The 18,677-nt window shown below is 45.7% G+C and overlaps 1 long non-coding RNA gene across 2 annotated transcripts in view; it reads right to left on the bottom strand.

The window, feature by feature from the left end:
- The window catches only part of LOC106009857 (uncharacterized), a 60,276-nt gene that overhangs the window by 39,240 nt on the left and 2,359 nt on the right, over nucleotides 1-18,677 (bottom strand). Inside the window, exon 2 of one of the 2 annotated variants that reach the window (XR_001183840.3) lies at nucleotides 1-18,677. This exon is cut by the window's left edge and continues 18,467 nt beyond it. This is a non-coding gene — a long non-coding RNA (uncharacterized LOC106009857). The other variant, XR_015442948.1, reaches the window with a different exon arrangement.

The raw sequence follows: 18,677 nt of genomic DNA, 5'->3' as shown, positions 1-18,677 counted from the left end.
ATTGCTATTTCCTTACTGTTGCATCCCATGTCCAGTTCTCTGTTCCTCGAGCCCCTCTGCAAGGAAACCCTCTGTCCCTCCTGATACCCACGGAGTGGAAGGCCTTGTCTTGGACCGAATGGAGAACGAACTGCTAAACGCGTCCCCATCTTCCCAGCGAGGGTGGGCACCTTCTCTGGGCTTTCCCTCCATAGATGCCAATTTGGCATCAGGAAGTGGTCCAGGAACACCAAGAGGGGAACAAAGAGATTCTGGAATTTACAGATTTAGAGACTTTAGCCAAGAAAGTTAAGAGGTCAGTCCAGGAGTAGAAGAGTAGAAGAATTTTAGATGGGTGTGAGTCATGACTGGGTAACATTTTGTGGGCAAACACAGCATACTTTTAAAAACACAGTACTACCGGACTACCCTCAAGCTGCTCACCCATGATTAGGAAATGACCTGAAAAAAGAGATCCTAGTGAAAAAGACCGAAGGATAAAACAACTTAATAGCACATAACAGCAGGAGAGATGGCCCAAGCATGGTGTGATTCATCCCCAGGGGAAGCATTAGAAGCCAGAGCCGGAAACTGCCAGGCCTTGGGCACGGGCCCCAGAGCCAGGTCATCTTTTTGGTGGTCGCCCATTGTGGAAGTTTAGACTGAGAGCTGCTTTTCATGTCACCCTCAGACCAAGAGCACACTGGCCTCCTATCAAGACAGTTTGTTGATTGTACTTGTGTTTAGTTCCACAAACATTGATTGACTACTCATAACACGCCACGACCTGGCGTGGGTGCCAGGCACTCAAGGATAAATAAGATTTGGTTCCTATCCTTGGAGAGGTCTTGGTTACAATGTGGTATGGGAACAGAAAGGCCGCCCTAGTCATGGTGCACACACCCAGAGTGCAGCCTTATCCGTTGTCCCCTTTGACCCTGGAAACAACACTGAGATGAGTAAAGCAAACATCTCCAGTGTTATTAACGGCATGTAAACTGGGAGTGGTGGTGCACACCGCCATCCCAGCACCCCCGGCACTCTGGGAGGCTGAGGCAGAGGATTGCAAGTTTGAGCCCAGCCCAGAAAACTTAGCAACTTGGTGAGAGCCTGTGTCAAAATAAAAATATAAAAAAGGCTAATGATGTAGCTCGGGGCGAAGGTCCAGGCTTCTACTCCCACTACCACACACACACACACACACACAAAATAACTTGTGTGTCTTAGATAAAACATTCTTTCCTAATTTCCAAGGGCTTTCCCGTAATTGGCCTCAGTTCATTGCTTGTTATGGGTTTAATGAATGCAAGATTTCATGCTGGGATTGGGTGTGGAGAGAGGTATATGTTTGGATTCCAGAACCTCAAAGTGTACTTGGAAGATGGACTATTTGAATAAACATACACAAGGTACAAAAGACAAATAGGTTATCATTAATAACTAAAGTTGTATCACTGGAAATGGAAGAACAGCTCTCCTTCACCTTTAGCCATGCCATTTCTACCCTGGAGCCAGTTGACCACGGACTTACTCCACTGCAACTGTGAGCCAAAACAAACTTCTTCCCAAGTTGTGTGTGTTAGGTATTTTATCCCAGTGACAAGGAAGTGACTAATACAAGGAGCTACTCTTTTCAATCATGCATTTCTAGAGACTCCAATCGTCTGTGTACATTCCCCCCTGGCGCGCGCGCGCGCGCGCGCACACACACACACACACACACACTGAGTAAACAAAGTGAGGCAACCAGACCCTGTGCAGAACTGCTGGACGTGTTTAGCTTTTCAGCATGGCCTGGAAACAAAGCAAACATTCTCTGACTCAATTCCATGCCGTCTCACACCAGAGAAGGATAACATTAAAACCAGGAGTGAGACAGGGGCCCGCACTTTGTCACCTAACAGAGTTCTGGGTGCCCCATCCAATGCAGTTAGGGAAGGAAATGAGAAGTGTAAATATCAGAAAGAAGGCAACATTGTGAATTACTGATAATGTCATCATACATTTAGAAAGCTCAAAGTTTTGGGAACAAAGACAGAGTCCAAAGGTAATTTGTTAAATTAAAGCACACAATAATTTTAATATAATCAAAAAACCCCAGCTAGGAAACAACAAAAGAAATATCTCATTTACCATAGCAAGTAAAAGAAATTACAAAGAATTAAATAAGACAATATGGAAAATCTACATAGCAGAAATGTAAGTGATTAAGCAATATGAGATTTATCTTACTTTTAGAAAAGAAAATGATAAAACCAAATATGTCTAAGCAAGTGTTTTAGTCCATTTTGTGTTGCTATAAAGAACGCCAAAGGCGGGATTCTTTATAAAGAAAAGAGGTGTATGTGGCTCTTAGCTCTGGAAGTCCGAGAACACGATGTCAGGATCAGCTTCTGGTAAGGGTCTCATAGTGGTGGCCTCACATGGCGAGACAAGATGCAATACACTAAGCGAGAAAGCTGAATTCGCTTTATGATAACCCAGTCCAGAGGCAACGTCCAGAAAAATTAACTCAGTCTTCTATGACAAATGTGTACCCACTCTTGAGAGTAGGTCCTTCATGACACCAAATGTCTCTTGAAGGCCCCAGAACCCTCCAACCCTGTCACTGGAGACCAAGTCTCAGGAGGAGTTTTGGTGGGGGGCAAACCACAGTGATCGGTCCTTACATTTTATGTCACCTCAATAAATTAGTATTTTGGAATGCTAGAATTCAAAGGGATAAATGTAAGATAGTCCTGGTGGTTGAGAGAAAGAATACGTAGTAGGAGTGGCCCTAATCGATACCAAAGGCCATGAATACATAACGTCCCATTTCCCCTGGTGATTCAATGAAATGGAAAAGAGAATCCACAAAGAATGTCAAATACATAAGTTTACTTAGTGTCTTACAGAGGTAGCATTTCAAGCCAGTTGGACAAGTTAGATCAGTCAATAAATTGTGGGAAAACTGCCTGGCTGTACGGAAAAAAACATAAAGTATGATCCTTCCCCATTCCTTATAAATATAAAAATAAATCCCAAATGCAACAGAAATTTCGACATTGACTAAAAGACTATAGATGCACAAAACTAAAATGCAATTTCAGAGTGGTAGCATAGCAACACCCAAGGCTCAGAACCGTAAGGCAAACACCGATGAGATGGACAGCCAAGTGTCCCGAGTCCAGCACACAGACAGCGCTAAACGCTGGTGAGGATGTGGAGTATCAGGAACTCCCGTTCACTGCTGCTGGGAACACAACACGGTTCAGCCACTGGGGAATCCAGGCTGACAGCTTCTTACAAAACCAAACTTATGCTTCTTGTGCAATCTAGCAATTGCACTCCTAGGTATTTAGCCAAAGGAGTTAAAAACTTGTGTCCACATAAAAATGTGTGCATGAATATCTATTGCAGCTTTGTTCACAACTGATAAAACTTGTAATCAACCGACATATTGTGTAGTAGGGAAATGGATAAACTGTGGCAATACAGACAATGGACTATATGATATAAGATTTATCTTACTTTTAGAAAAGAAAATGATAAAACCAAATATGTCTTCTTCAAGCTTTGATGTGGTTAGTGTAGGCTAAAACATTCCCAGAGCTCATGCTGGTCCAAGGCATGTTCAAATTCCCACCAACAAGAGTGGACAGGTCTTGTTGAATACATGACCATTCGTTAGAGGGAGAAGAAGATGCATATTTTATACAAGGGGCTAGAATAGCTGCAAAGGCTGTTCTAAATGACTCCCAATGTGCTCATAAATAATAAAGAATTAAACAGACTTCCAAGTAACTGAGCTACCTGCTCTAACTCAGTGTAGCATTCTCTAAAGAAATATAGAAAATCTTTCCACATGACTCAAAATGTCCAACATCCAGTGAAAAATAGCAGACTTATGAAAAAGCAGAAAAATATGATCCAGAGCCAGGAGAAGAGTATTAAGTAGAAATAGATCCAGAAATGACAGAGAGGATGAATGTAGCAGATGGGGATATTAAAGTAGCCATTTGTATATGTTCCATAGGCTCAAGGATGCAAAGAGTAGCATAAGCGTACTGAGGAAAGCAATAGGAGATACTTATAAAATAAATGGAAATTTTAGAAATAAGAATGCAGTACCTAAAATAAAATTTTCATCAGATGGAGCTAATAGCAGAATAGACATTACAGAAAAGTTCCTGACCTTGAAGTCATAACAATGGAAATGCAAACACTGTTTCTATTCTCAGAGTAATCATGACAGAGAAAACACTGTGATCAAGTAAAGATGAAAACAAACTGGCATTTGCTGGTAGACACCAAGGAATTCTTGTTGATATTAAAATATTTCCACATGAAAGAATGCAATGCCCTGGATTTGCTACAAAACATTCTGTAGCTGTGGGAGTGGGGATAGGAGAGAGGGTGAGGAAACAGGCGAAGGGATGTATGAGAAAAGATTGGCCTAAAATAAAGCCAGACAATGAGCATAGGTAGCTGTTGAAATTTTCTACATTTTTTAAAAGACAGCAGAGGAGAGTGAAAAGGGTCATAAATAGCAGAAGGTACTTACAACAGAGTGTCCAGCATATGCAAAGAGTTCCTATGAATCAGTAAAAAACGTAAAGAAAGCTAGGTGAAAGGCATGAGCAGATACTCCACCGAAAAAGTGATATTCAAATGGTCAGTAAACCAATTCACTAGTAATAGACAGAAGACAAAGAAAGATTGTGGTGACATGTTTGTTGGAATCAATGAAGTTAAAAAGACTGACAATACCAGATGTCGATGATCAGGTGAACGAATAGTGATGCTCACACTCGGTCATGAGGGTGTATGCTGGTGGAACTACTCTGGACAATGGTTCAGCACTATCTGTTCAATTAGATATATGCATACCCTATGCCATGGCAAGTCTATTCTCATGAATATTCTAGAGGAAAATACATGTTCATGTGCACCAAAATCCATGGACAAGAATGTTCATAGGCAGAGTCACTGATAACAGCCCTAAACCAGAAAGAACCCAGGGTAAGGAGGTGATTGGATGAATGTAGTGTAACCATATAGTGAAATCCTACAGAGCAATTGAAATAACAAACTACGGCTAATATACCATGACATAATTGAGTCTCCCAAACATGATGTTAGGTAAGAGAAGCCAGACACAAAGAAATCCTACTGTATTATTCCACTTACACAGAGATTATTTAGGCAAAACAGAACTATGGTGATAAAAGTGAGGGAAGTGGTTCTTTTTGGAGAGGAGGGAAAAGGTAGTTACTGGGAGAGGGTTGGAGAGGGTATGGAGAACTGGTATTATTTCTTGACATGTGGTAGTTCAGTGTGTTCATTTTGTGAGAATTTGGTGGCTTTACTTACAATTTGTGTGCACTTCTGTACGTGTGTCTGCTTCCCATTGGGGAATTTAAATACAAAGAAGTAGGTCATTCACTTATTGATCTGTTTATTCATTGATTCATTCAGCAAATTTGTTGAGGGCTGGCTATGATGCGGTTGGAGTGCTTGCCTCTGAGTGCATGGCAGCCTGAGTTTCTCATGTAAGAAAAAATGTTCTTGTGCTCTGGACAAGATGAGGAAATGATGTTTGTCATCATGAGTTTCTAGGATTGCCTTAGTCTTTATTGTACCATGACTATCTACTCTAGTTTTAGTTGAGCCATTTCACCTCTCTGGACCTATGATGATTTCTTGAGTCGATGATTTTTCCTTTAACTCTAAAAATGCTAATTTATTAATACAGTCAACAGAAGTGAGCACGTATTCTCTGTGACATTTACCTTGCTGAGGATCAGAGCCACAAAACAAACAAACCAACACATCATCCCGCTCTCCAGGAGCTCCAGCCTTGTGGCGTCAGTGGACACCACTGTGACAGAGTGAAGGAAGTGCTGTGGTGGGATTTATGCCCATGAGAGATGAGTGTAGAAAAGTACACGATGAACCCACACTGGGATTCCTGAGTCTCCTGGCTGGGCGTCCGATGCTGGTATGCGGGATCAAGGGTCCTAGGCAGACCCAGCAAGAGGCCTGGGAGCAGGAGGAAACTTCTGTCAGACAGAAACACATGGGAAAGACGGTCTAGGACAAGGGCCCAAGCAAACTAGACAAAAAGGATTTTTATGCTCTTTTTTCAGCTTTTGGGAAATATGACTGTGTAGACAGATGGTAGTGGGCAGTGTACAGTAGACCGTGGGAGTCCTGAGGGTCGCAGGGTCGAGGCGGGTAGCATCTTGATGAATGGGCCTTGACTGCCACCATACAAACCCACAAATCAGTATTAACCCAGGAAGCAGTGAGGGTCCTCCACCTCAGTTACGACTTCCTGCTTCCGGGAGTCGCTTGCTGGAGAGCAAAGCCGGGTAAAGGTGGCCCCCTAGTGGCCAGTTTAGGAGCGCCTGGTTGCAAGTGATCTCATCATTCTGGTCCAAAGAGTGGAATATTTAAGGGGTTTTCAAAATCCTGAAGTATATAAACCTACTGAGGATGTGGGTGATCAGCGATGCAAATGTGAAGATACTTGTATATAGAGAAACCCAGTAAACAAAGCTAGGATCTACTACAAGTACTTGGGCTTTAGGGTTAGAGAACATCAGGCTGCCCACTCCTCTGGTGACCCCAGAGGCTACCGATTCTCTAAAAGACCTGACGGTGCTTTGCCTTTGCCTTTGGCCTCAGCAGTTGTACCCATTTACACGTGAGTAAACGTCCGCATATGCGGCACAACTAGCAGGTCCTCCGATTATGAATCCTAGAAGGTCACAGGCCAAAACTCATGTTGCCCATCAGTGTAACCCGCTAACAGTCATCAGGATTTACATCAGAGAACCAACATCTGCAGGTACTTTAAAGCTTCAGAATATTTTCAGCAATCTTTCAGAGAAGTCTGCACAAGTTCAGTGCTCCTTGGAGTGGTAAGAGGGACCTGCTGCTCTGGGACAGAGGCATCCTGGTCCCCTGTGGGGCCTTCCACCGGGCCTTTCAGAGGTGGCCCTGCTGTCCTAGGACGAGGGACGCCACTGGCTGGAGAGTGGGCAGGGCTGCAGGACCCTGCACTTTGGAGATAGTCCTGCTGGAGGACAAAGTCCGAGCTCCTGTGTGCGTGGGGATGTCCCACCGGCCTTTCATGCACACGGACAACCTGCTGGTAGACTTCCAGCCCAGAAATGTCCTCCGTTTTACATAGAACAACCCACTTTTCACATGACTTCATTAACACTGAATTTCTCAGCACACCAATACCACGCAGGTTGGGAGAGCCTGGAGCGAGCTTTATGCAGTCTCATCGGAAGTTCAGTCCGGTGTTGGAGGGTCACATTTACAGCTCTGGGCATCAGGCTGGGGACCAAGCACCTGATCTTCCCAGTCATCTTCTAGCAAAACCACCCCTGAGTGCCGCAGTCCACATCATTGTGCTCTAAGTTGCTACCTTTTTAATTTTTTCTCCATATTATAAGTTGTGGCACTGTGTTGGCTTTTTGAACTTAGGCACATAGCTAGATTATTACCCAGGACTCTTATTTCAGCCTTGTAAAGGGCGGCTGTACAAAGTATTCGTCTATGGAGGGGCTTTGGGCTTGACAGGGCGGAGACAGGAGGCGCTGCTGACCATGCGCCCTGAGCCCCGCCCCTCCCCTACAGAGGGGGTGTGTGGGGCCGGCGGCTGCCCACTGTGGGGCTGGCCATGTGGAGGTTGCGTCTCCCCAGAATCCGCCGCTGGACCCGACTCTGAGAGCAGGAAGAGGCGAGGCCTTGGGGAAGGGTCAAGCCCGAGGCCCATCCTCCTGGATGGGATTCGTGTGTCCAGGAAAGAGCAGGAGGAGCTCCGTGCCCTCCCGCCAGGACTCCTCAGGGCCGCCTGTGAGGCCTGACCCTGGATGGCTCTGCCTGCAGATCACACAGCCAGACTCCTTTACAGTCTCCGCTACTCCACGGAGCCAGTGCGATTGGCGAGGCCTCCTCCCGGGCCCCTCTGTGCAGCCTGGCCCAGTCCCTGTGCACCCTGACCTCGGCCTGCCCCACTTTGCTCTTGGGGACCCCCGCTGCTCCTGGCACCCACCCGGGTTTGTGTCCCGACTGCAGAGGCCTGGGTGAAATGCGGGCAGACACGGGGGTTCAGGGGTGAGCTGGAAAGGGGAGAGATACAAGATGCTGCCTTTATTAGGCACCCGCTGTGTGCACCCTTCCCCCTGGAATCCCTGAAACAGTGTGGGGAGCAGAGACGGCAGTGCTCAGGGGTGCTGAGGGGCCAGGCTGGGAAGGGGGTGTGTCTGGGGGACCTCCGACCCCGCTGGCTCCTCCCCCCCAGATAGTGACAATCCTGTACTGCGCCCAGTGCCCCCCGCCGCCCACTGCTCACTGCAGGCCTGGCCACCCGAGGCGCGGACAGGTCCAGCAGCTCCGCTCCCTCCGAGCCCTGGGGTGCGGGATGAAGGGGTCACCTGGCCAGGGCCCGGGGCTCAGAGGCCGGGGCAGGGACTGACCCCGTGCCCCAGACCTGTCAAGAAAGGGGAAACCCAGGTCCTGGGGATCCTGACGGTGGTGGAAGCTGTGGCCACAGAGGTGCACCTGGAACTTTAACAAAGGAGGCTTGCTGGCTGTGTGGTGGCACACAGGAGCCTGAGGCAGGAAGATCGCTGCAAGTTTGAGGGCAGCCTGGGCTACACAGTGAGATCAAGGCCAGCCTGGAATACATAGCAAGACCCCACCACAAAACAACTAAAAAATAAAATAAAAACTTTTTAAATGATGATGAACACATGCCAGGACTGGGCTATGTCATCTCTAGTAGTGCTCAGCAAAGCCTTTGAATCCCCATTTCGGGGAAGAGGAAGTGGAGGTTCGGGGAGCCCGAGTGCTCCTGAAGCATATCTCGGGGGTCTGGCCTGGGGCTGTCTGCAGAGGGAGCTGAGAACCCCATGCCCCCAGCCGCGCAGAGTTCATTCTGCGTCTCTGCGACTGCTCCCGGCATGAAGGCTTTCTCCTTCCCGTTTTGGTAGAAATGGCATCCTCTCGCATCCCACCTCTCCTTGGCTCCCAGGCCCGGCCGCAGGACCCTGACACACGCTGCATCCCGGCTTGGGCCTGCTCCACAACCGCCCTGGCTCTAGCACACCCCTGCGGCCACTGTCTATTTAGTCTTCAGGGTTCTTGGCCCTTTTCATTTTTCTGTTCCCAACCTTACAACTGACTCAAACTTGAGTCTACTTCCTCTAACAACTTCCCCCTCTTCCAAATGGCTTTTTATATCCGTTTTGTACCAGGAAACCACTAGATTAGCATTATGTGTGAAATAAGAGTAAATAGAGCCCTGATAAGGAGCTCAGTGGCTCCCTGACGGGTACGTTACCGAAGTTCACCTCTGGGTGTCAGCACCCCAGCCTTTGCCTTCTACCTTTCCGTGCGGACTTCACAGCTGAAACAATTGCACTGTGGCCTCCACAGGGGGACATCTGCTCTTCCAGGCATTGTCGTTTCACAGTGACTCCGACCCCTGCGACGGGAGCCTGTGTCAGAACCCACGACGTCCCTGTCAGAGGCCTGTGGCCTGGGTGCGGATTCCGGAGGGTCATCATTCTCCACAGGCCCTAGGGAGAGCAAGCTGACCTGTGGACATCACTTTAAGGACGCTTCCCAAAATATCTATGCCTCCTTGGTCATGAGAAGAAATGGAACCCAAAGGAATCAAATCTGAGCCCATTGTTGTTCTGAAATATAATAATTGCTATGGAAATAAAAATTTTATCATTCATCTCATTCCTGCAACACAATATTGCCACCTGCTGGCCAACACATCACAGGAGATTGTGCGCCCCAGTTTGTTCGGAATGGAATCAGCTGCCAATCTTCAAACTAGACCTGGGTTATAGCCACTTGTGTTCCGACCACGAGCTGCTGTGGCATTTCCAGAGTCCACACCCCTAGCACCAACTTCCACTCACATTGCTTTTCTGCCGAAATATGCTTTCAATTGAAAGTCAGAAATTACAAGTTTCAATCTTTTATTTTTAAATTATACTTTAGCTTTTATATTTAATAAATATGAATTATTTTAAAATGATAACAGATGCATCACTTGGAGATAGAGAGGAATTGTGTTGTGTGTAAGACCTAATTTTGCAACCCCCTCCCGTGCACTGGCTCTGGAGCCTGAGCCTCAGTTTCTTCATTTGCAGAATGGAAGTAAGAAGTCCTGTCACTGAATGCGGCCGTGCAAAGTAAAGAGCATGAGGCCCGGGGATTTAGCTCAGTGGCACCACACCTGCCTCGAAAGTGCAAGGTCCTGAGTTCGATCCCCAGTACCAGGAAAAAAAATGCCTAAGTCAAAACAGAGAGTGACTTTGCTGCTAAGAACATGCAGTTCAGTTTGTGTTGATTTAACTTCCTGTATTAAAGGAATAAATATTCTGTTAACTAAATAAACACACATCTATCATACTTCTTCCAGAGCTACGTAACAGAAACATGCTTTGAAAGCACAAAGCTCATACAAGATGGGAAAGGCAAAAGCAGCTTCAAATGGTAGAAGAGTTTGTTTTTTACCTTCCTGGTTGTCAAAGCTCCTGCGCTCAGAGGTGGGGGCTTCCGGGAGGTGGCGGACTCAAGGGCGCTGCGCTCACCAGAGGGTTGACCCAGTTCCCAGTTCTTGGCTGTGTGTGCTGTTAGGAGGCGGGGCTGGCCAGAGCGTCACCGGGCTGTGGCCTGGAAGGGTTTAGCTTCCGGGTCTCCCTTCTTTCCACACCAGGCCTTTCCCCCAAGCCATTTCTGCAGTTGAGCCAACCATGACCTGAAACTTCTGAAGCCATGAGCCAAAACAAACCTCTCTTCTTTTAAATTGTGAATTCAAGGTATTCCATCCCAGCCACAAGGAAGTGTCTAAGACAATGGTTCATGGCAAATAATTCTCACTGAATAGCTTCCCGAAGAAATAGAGTTTAGCACAGTAAAGTTAAACTCTACAAACATAGATTTTATTTTTAAAGTGCATGTAAAATTCTTCTCTGAGGAAGCAGCAGTGGCCTGAGTGACTGACCTTTAGGAACTTTCTAAGCAAGCCATCCTCCATGGGGACTCCTACGTAGGTCTGCGTTCAAGGTCAGAGGTCTGTTTCCCCAGCTGCCTCTGCTCATCTGATATTCTGACATAAAACACCTCCTTCTCAAAGCATCATACTTGCTTTATTTTAATTTAGCAGTGCACCATGAATAATTCCTATGGATAATGTCCTGGGTAAGAAGGCAGATGCAGGGCAGACTGATAGGCTCAATCCCAGCCTTGAACAAGCTGCCTGAGTCCCATACCCTTTGCCTGTATGGTAATTGCTAAGGTTAAGTGAAGTGTACGCTGGGCACAAAGCGAGTACTTACTATATTATTGCTGGATGGAATATATTTCAGAGCAGAAAAAAGTGCAAGTCATTTCTTAATGATAAAGGGATCAATTCAGCAGAACGACATAACAGCCCTTAATGTCTATGTATCTAACAACAGAGATTCGAAATACATGAAGGAAAAACTGATTGAACTGAAAGGTGTAATAAAAAAATTCCCAATTTCAAAACCTTTCACAATGATTGATACAACATGTAGAGAGAAAATCAGTCATGATATGTGAATTTTGAATAACATAATCAAGCAACTTTTCCTGCTTTTGATGAACACACTGGCCAACAGCAGAATGCATTTTCTTTTCAAGTGCACATAGAATACTTACTGGCATCACCTGTAACACAGGCCCCCAAATAAGTCTCAATATATTTAACATGGTTCAAATTACACAAGGACAATTTTCTGGCCATGACAAAATTAAACAGCCCTAAAGCACCAAGGATGTGGAAACACTCTAACTTGTGAGTGAAAGAAGAAATAAAAGGCAAAATAGAATGCATTTCAAACTTTATGAAAATGAAAACCAAAACAGTGAGAAATTCTGATAACACAGCACTTTGGAGGGACTTATGGCACCAAACCTTTATTTTAGTAATGAACCAAGCCCCATAATAGCAGAGAAAAATTAATGAAACCAAAATTAATATATCTCTAGCCAAATTGATCAGAAGGAAAAATGCCATAAATTACCAATATTAGGAAATGAGAGAGATGGCATTGCTACAGATTCCACAATACTAAAAAGATAGCAGTGAGGTATTATTAACAACATTATGTCAATTAATTTAACAATTTAAATGAAATGGACAAATTCCCTGAAAAGCACAAATTAATAAAACTCACTCCAGAAGAAATAAACTGAATGCCCCTATATCTACTAAAAATAATTGAATTGATAATTAAAACTCTTCCTACATATAAGTGTCCTAGAACAGATGACTTCACTGCTGAATTCTGTCAAACACTCAAGGAAGACAAATACTAAATCTACACTAAATCAAGAAATCAGATGCAGGAATACTTCCCAGTTCATGAAGCCAGCATTACCCTGATTCTAAAATCAGACAAAGAAATAAGAAAAGAAACTACAAACCTACAGCTAACATTATACTTATAATTTGAATAATTTTTCTTTCTTTTCATACTTTCAAAGATTGTAGACTTTCTCCCAAAAGGAAGGAAAGGACATCCTCTCTCATCACTTGCAATCACTGTTGTAGTAGGGTTCTAGCCAATGCAATACAACAAGAAAAGGAAATACAAGGAATCCAGATTGGAAAGGAAGAAACAAAATTATCCCTAGTCATAGATAATATGGACTATCTGTGTAGAATACCAAGGGAACCTAGACAATGTTGCTAAACAAATATATGTTTGACAACGTTGAAGGATACAAGATCTATATACAAAAATCAGTTACATTTTTATAATAGCAATGAATATCAGAAATCAAAATAAAAACACTATTCATAATGGGATCAAAAACGTGAAATATAGGGCCGGGGATCTAGCTCAGTGGTTCCACCGCCTACTGCGCAAGCGCAAGGACCCGAGTTCAATACCTGGTACCAAAAAAACCCCCCAAAAAGCCCCATGAAATATTTTAGGGTTAAAATAACAAAAACATGTGAAAGATCTGTCCAGCCACAGGTGAATGCATTAACAAATGTGGTATATCCATGAAAAGAAATGAACTGTTGATATTCAACACAGCATGGATCAATCTAAAAATAATTATGCTTAGCGAAACATGCCAAAGAAAAAGGAGTACATTGTGTATGCTTTCATTTATATGCAATTATAGACAACGGGAACTAATCCACAATGACAGAAAGCAGACCAGTAGTTGCAGGAGGCCAAGATAGGACTCAGGGTGGGGCAGGAGGGAGGGATTACAAAGGATCACAAAGAACCTTCGGAGGTTAACAGATATTTTTATTGTCTTGACTGGTTTCACGGGTGTGAATAGAGGAAGTAGAGATCCTAGTTACAGGATATAGTGCACTTTCTGTTCCTTCCCACCCTGTACGCATTCTGCTTGTAGAATGAAGCCCCTTTAGGGCACGGCTTCTCCCTGACTTTCAGTCCAAGTGACCCTGGTGAGTTTTGACCCATGCTTCCCATATGGAAGCCCACGATTCAGGTTTGGCCCATTGATGGTCCCTCATTCCAGTCATAGCCATGTGCTGAGAAATGGTTCAAGCCAGACCAGCCAGAGCCAATGAGACTCAATTCCAGGAATTTTGTTGACAATACTGGGAAAAAAAGCTTCTTTATTCTGGACTTGAGAAACGAGGCATGGAGCTTCGGGGCACCTTGTCTCCATGTAGGGATCATGTGTTTGTGCATAAAAGCGAAACAAAGAGAGCAGAGAACAGGTAGAGCTGGGTGTTGGCTACCTTGTGCGGGCACAGTGGTAAGCAGTCTTCAGTATGGCCCCAGTCCTTACCATCGGAAGCCTAGATCTTGAGTAGTTACCTCCTACACTGACCAACAGAATAACACAGAAGGGATGGTGTGCGACTTCCAAAGTTAAGCCACCAGCGACACATGTTGCTCCATCTGGAGGACACCCCAGGCCTCTGTGGGGGCCCATTTAGGCAGGGACTGCGGCTGCACACCAACAATTCACACGGACTCACCAGTGACCTAAGTGTGTCACCTTGGAACTAGGTCCCCAGCCCCCATTAAGCTCCAGATGACAACAGCCCTGGCCTCTATCGTGACCGTGACCTCCTGGGAAGACCTAAGCAAGACCTACCCAGCTAGGCTGCTCCTGAATTCCTCACCCACATTATCCATGAAAACAAGCCACTCAGGCTTGGGGCAACTTGCTGGGTAGCAATAGATAAGTAACACAAGTATCGCTGGCATTACACTGTGCTTGGAAAGTGCCAAGCCAAACCCTCGTGCAAGCAGAGTACAGATGACAGAAAATCACCAAAATCAGGGGCCTCTTTTCTCAAACTCACCAAACTTGTTTCTGCTGCAGATGTTTTCACTTGCTGTCCCCCTGCCTATTCCACCACTGCCCTACTTCTGTGCGCAGAATCGGTTACGTTATGGAATTATCGTGTTTCGACATTTGTTTGTTCTATGTCTTTGTCCAGCAGATCATACATTCTGCAACATTATCAGCAAGGTGTGAGTTCCCCGATACCTGGAGCATCCACAGCAGGTATTTCTGCCATTCGTGAAGATGGCTTCCACTCCTTGCTCATGTGTGACCTTGTCACACCATGACCTCTGGGGCCCAGGTGTGGAAGAGGGGAAATAGGTTCACGTATGTAAAATGACCTCTCACACTTCCCGGCACATGGGACACTTTCAAACCTTAGCCCGGGTTTCCTGGAAAGTGGTGAGGCTTAAGGTCCCTGCTTCCTTGGGAGAAGAACCCCAGGGCTGGGAAAATAAGGGAGAGGAAGGTAGGACAGAGGAGAATGAGGTGCCAATGAGGGCGATGTGCTGTGGAGTGGGGCATTGCTTCCCAGATACAGCAGTCATCTGGGCATGGGAGACAGCACCAAAGAGCCACAGAGAAACTCCTGACTTGGGGAGCCCACCCATGAGAGGCGTGAAGAGCTGCCTTGTTCCCCAAGCTGTGCCCCAGGAGGAGTTGGCCCTGCTCCGCTCCTGGTGGCATCACTGGCTCCCTCCGGTGATCTCTGAGGAAACCAGAGGCTGCCCGCCGTGGTGTGATAATTGCCCTGAGCCCCAAAGCGATTGATTGAGCCAGAGACTCTGGGTTCCAGGGCCCAGCACCTTGCAGATAGGCAAGGCCACTTGATTAGTTCTGGCCATGAAATGTTGGCAAAAATGGTGAGTGTTGTGTCCCTGAGCCCAAGTACAGATCTCCATGTACTTGTCACGTGTGGCTGCTGAGAAGCACATGGACCTGGGTAGTACGGCTGTAACACGATGACATGTCCATTAGCCTGAGCTCCCAAGGGATTACATGGAACAGAGCCCTCTAATGACCCTCACACTACACGAGCCAGAAATAAGTACTGTGGCAAAGCCACTGAGATGTGTGCAGTTGTTTGTCACTGCAGCATAGTGTAGCCTTGGGCCAGGGATTTAGCTCAGTGGTTTCGCTGTCTGCTGCGCAAGGGCAAGGACCTGAGTTTGATCCCCGGTGCCAGAAAAAAAAAGTAAAAAATAAAAGCATAGTGCAGCCTGTGCAGACTAATGCCAAGGAGGACACGGGGCGTGGAAAGACAGACAGCCTCGGGGCAAATGGGCAACAGGGGTGCCATGGAGAAACCAGCAGGGAAGGCTGAGGGCCACAGACCTCCAGGACAGTGCGTGCCTCCAAGACCAGGTGACAGCCAAGACTCAGACTAATACCATCCAATTGCTTTATAAATTGATTGCAGAAGTAGCAGGAGGGTTGAGATTCTTGAAAGAAGAGAAGAGAAACAGACAAAATTTGGTTCATTTTGTAAACAATTATTCCACTAGAATTTCATAAGGTAGAGATGTTATTCAAAATATTGAAATATTATTCAAAATATTTAACAACTTGGGTGGCATGAGCCCAGCTATGCAGAACGGATACCAAGCAAGTGAGCAAGGACACCAGCTAGTGCACCATGCAGGGATCTGTCAGCTGAAGACCCCTAGCATACTTCACACAATGCAAGCATTAAATACCATTTGAAAACAGAATAAATGAATGAGCAACCAGACTGACTGCAAGCTGAGCTCATGGCTTTCAGGTTTAAAATTTCTTAAAAAAAATCTAGAAGCTGGAGTCCAGATGGTTAAGTGGGTGCATTTCCTTACTGCTCCTTCTGCTCTGTCCTGGCAAGGAATTAAACAACTGCATCTAAGCATCTGTATCTGCTTATCTATTTCAAAGCCAAATCATTTCTTTTCTGTTAACATTTAATCTGCTCAAAATGGGACATTTATACATCAACACGCTTATGGATTTGTTTTAAAGTCTCAACTGTCCTCAAAGTCAAATTCCAGGAAGCTCAAATGACTGACATGTTCATTCCAGTATGGAAAATTAGCCTACTGATACCCCAAGTAACAAACTCAAGACTAAGAAGATTTTCTGATTCCTTAGAAGATTCAAGAATGCTTCCCATGGTTCTTGGGGTAAGTGCACTTTGCTGCATGCTTATTTGGATATTGGTCATCACTGATGCCATTTCAGTAACTTTCACTTAACCAAAAGAAACAGTGAGCAATCACTGCCATTAACAGAAATAAGAGCTTTCTGTAGTTTAAGCACTATAAGAAACCACAAGGGCTGAGAACGTAGCTCAGTGGTAGGATGCTTGCCTAGTACGTGTGAGACCCTTGGTTCAATCATGACAAAAAGAAAGAAAGAAAGAAAGGAAAGGAGGAAGGAAGGAAAGAGAGAAGAAAAAAGAAATAAAGAGAGAAAGAGAAAAAAGAAAGAAAGGAAAGGAAAGCGTGATTCTGTAAACGGCCCTGCACTCACTTTCTGGACGTAATATGCCTGATTGTGGTGTGGGTCTAGATGTTCCCTAAAGGCTCATGCAGTCAGAGGTGGCTGGATCTAGAGTGTGTGATGCTGGGATTAAGGGTGGGTGATTACTAAACCAGTCCACTGCTTGGCCTGGGACTGCCCTACTCCCCGTAGTCTGGATAAAAGGGACAGAAAGACGCTGTTAAGATTCCTTGTTGCTTTGCTACCAGGTGGGTGCCATGAACCGTTTCTCCTCTGTGCTGCCCCTCTGCCATGTGCCGCCCTGCCTTGGAGCCAGCTGATCATGGATTGAAACCTCTACAAACTGGGAGCTAAATAAATCCTTTCCCCTTTAACTGTGGGTGTCAGGTATTTTGTCTCAGCAATGAAAGAAAAGTAACTAAGACAGCATGCATATCCAGCTTCGTATGTTTTCCAAAAACATTTTAGGAGAAGAATGCTCCAAGTTGCAAAGACAAATCTTACAAAGAAAAGATTTGTCTGACCAATCCTAATGGGAAAAGAAGAACAGGAGACAGATTATTCTTTAAATCTCAAATAGCCTCGAATACTTAAAAGAAAAGCCAGACCACAGATCGTGGAGTTTTAATGCATTTAAGTGAAAATTAAAATGAAGGCTCAAAGGCAGCACTAAGTAGTCTTTCTGTGATTGAAGAGAGGGCTTTGCTTCCTGGGATTTCCAGGCAGTTGGGTGGGGGAGTAGCGAGAGAGGTCCTTCTCCACTAAGTCACTGAGCTCGGGGACCGTGTCCTACAGCAAGAGTAGCCGATTCTAACAGGGAAAAGTGGGGAGCTGGAGCAGGCAAGACCCCAGGGAAGGAGATTCTTTAACTTGGAAGAGAGACAGCTGCCTCCAGGATCCAACATCCTTGCATTCAGTTCAGAAGACACAAAGGAGTCTGCAGGAGCCAGACATATGAAAGCCCCGGCTGAGTCAGAGGACACAGGCACCAGCACTGTCACCAGCAGTTTGTTTTACAGGAAGGCTTTAAGTATTAGGAACAAACTTGTTTGTTTTTCTTTCTTATTTTTCAGCACAGAGAAGATTGAAGGGAGAGGATAGAGTTGGATTCTTTTGTAGCTCCTATTTCTCTATTTATTTAAAAGCCTGCAACGCATCTTCCCCAGACACCAGGCCTTGGTGGTTGGCTGGGTTGCACTGGACTTTGTATCAAACTCAGGCTGGGTCATTGACCAGTTTACCCATCAAGTTTGCCACGTGATTTTTCATAAGCACACACTTTAGGGTTGTGAAAGAAACTGGAATCGATGCCCGTGGAGCGCCCTGAAGGGCAAGACCAGGAGACTGAAGAGTGGGTCCCAGCGTGGCTGCAGGTTTCCTTCCACCCCACCCCGCCTCACTCCCCTTCCAGGCTGACACCAGCTGTCAGCCTCAGGTCCCCAGCAGGACTGAGAAGACTCCGTGTGAGGAACAGGAGCAGGGAGGCTGGGAAACTACGGCCCACGTCTTTCCTTCTGCTGTAGTGGCTGCCACAGTGTCCTGAATCGATCAAAAACATTTACCTTTCCTGGCCATTTGGACTTGGGGAGGAGCCAGAAGCCACATGGTGCCAGAGTTCATGAGGACACACAGCCGTGTTTTCCGTTTGCATGTCACAAGTGCTCCTTCTCCATTCCGAGGCCACCTCATACTGGGGGTGCTAGGCCACCCTACGGATAAGCTAAGAAGCAAAATGTGGCTTCAGTAACCAGCTGTTGAACTGTGGCAAACTGAATGCTGAACAGCGTGCAGTCAGTCGCTGGCTGTGGTGGGCTGCACCTCACACCTGCTCCTTCTCCATCCCCAAACACCTCTCTCATAGTGGTAGGCAATGTGTCGCTATGCAGAGAGAGAGG

Source organism: Heterocephalus glaber, unplaced genomic scaffold (genome assembly GCF_053883595.1).
Source record: "Heterocephalus glaber isolate CG9 unplaced genomic scaffold, H.glaber_assembly_v1.0 deba00001556, whole genome shotgun sequence".
Lineage (NCBI taxonomy): Eukaryota > Metazoa > Chordata > Mammalia > Rodentia > Bathyergidae > Heterocephalus > Heterocephalus glaber.
Note: the sequence above shows the minus strand (reverse complement) of the source record. Positions and strands in the feature narration are given on the sequence as shown.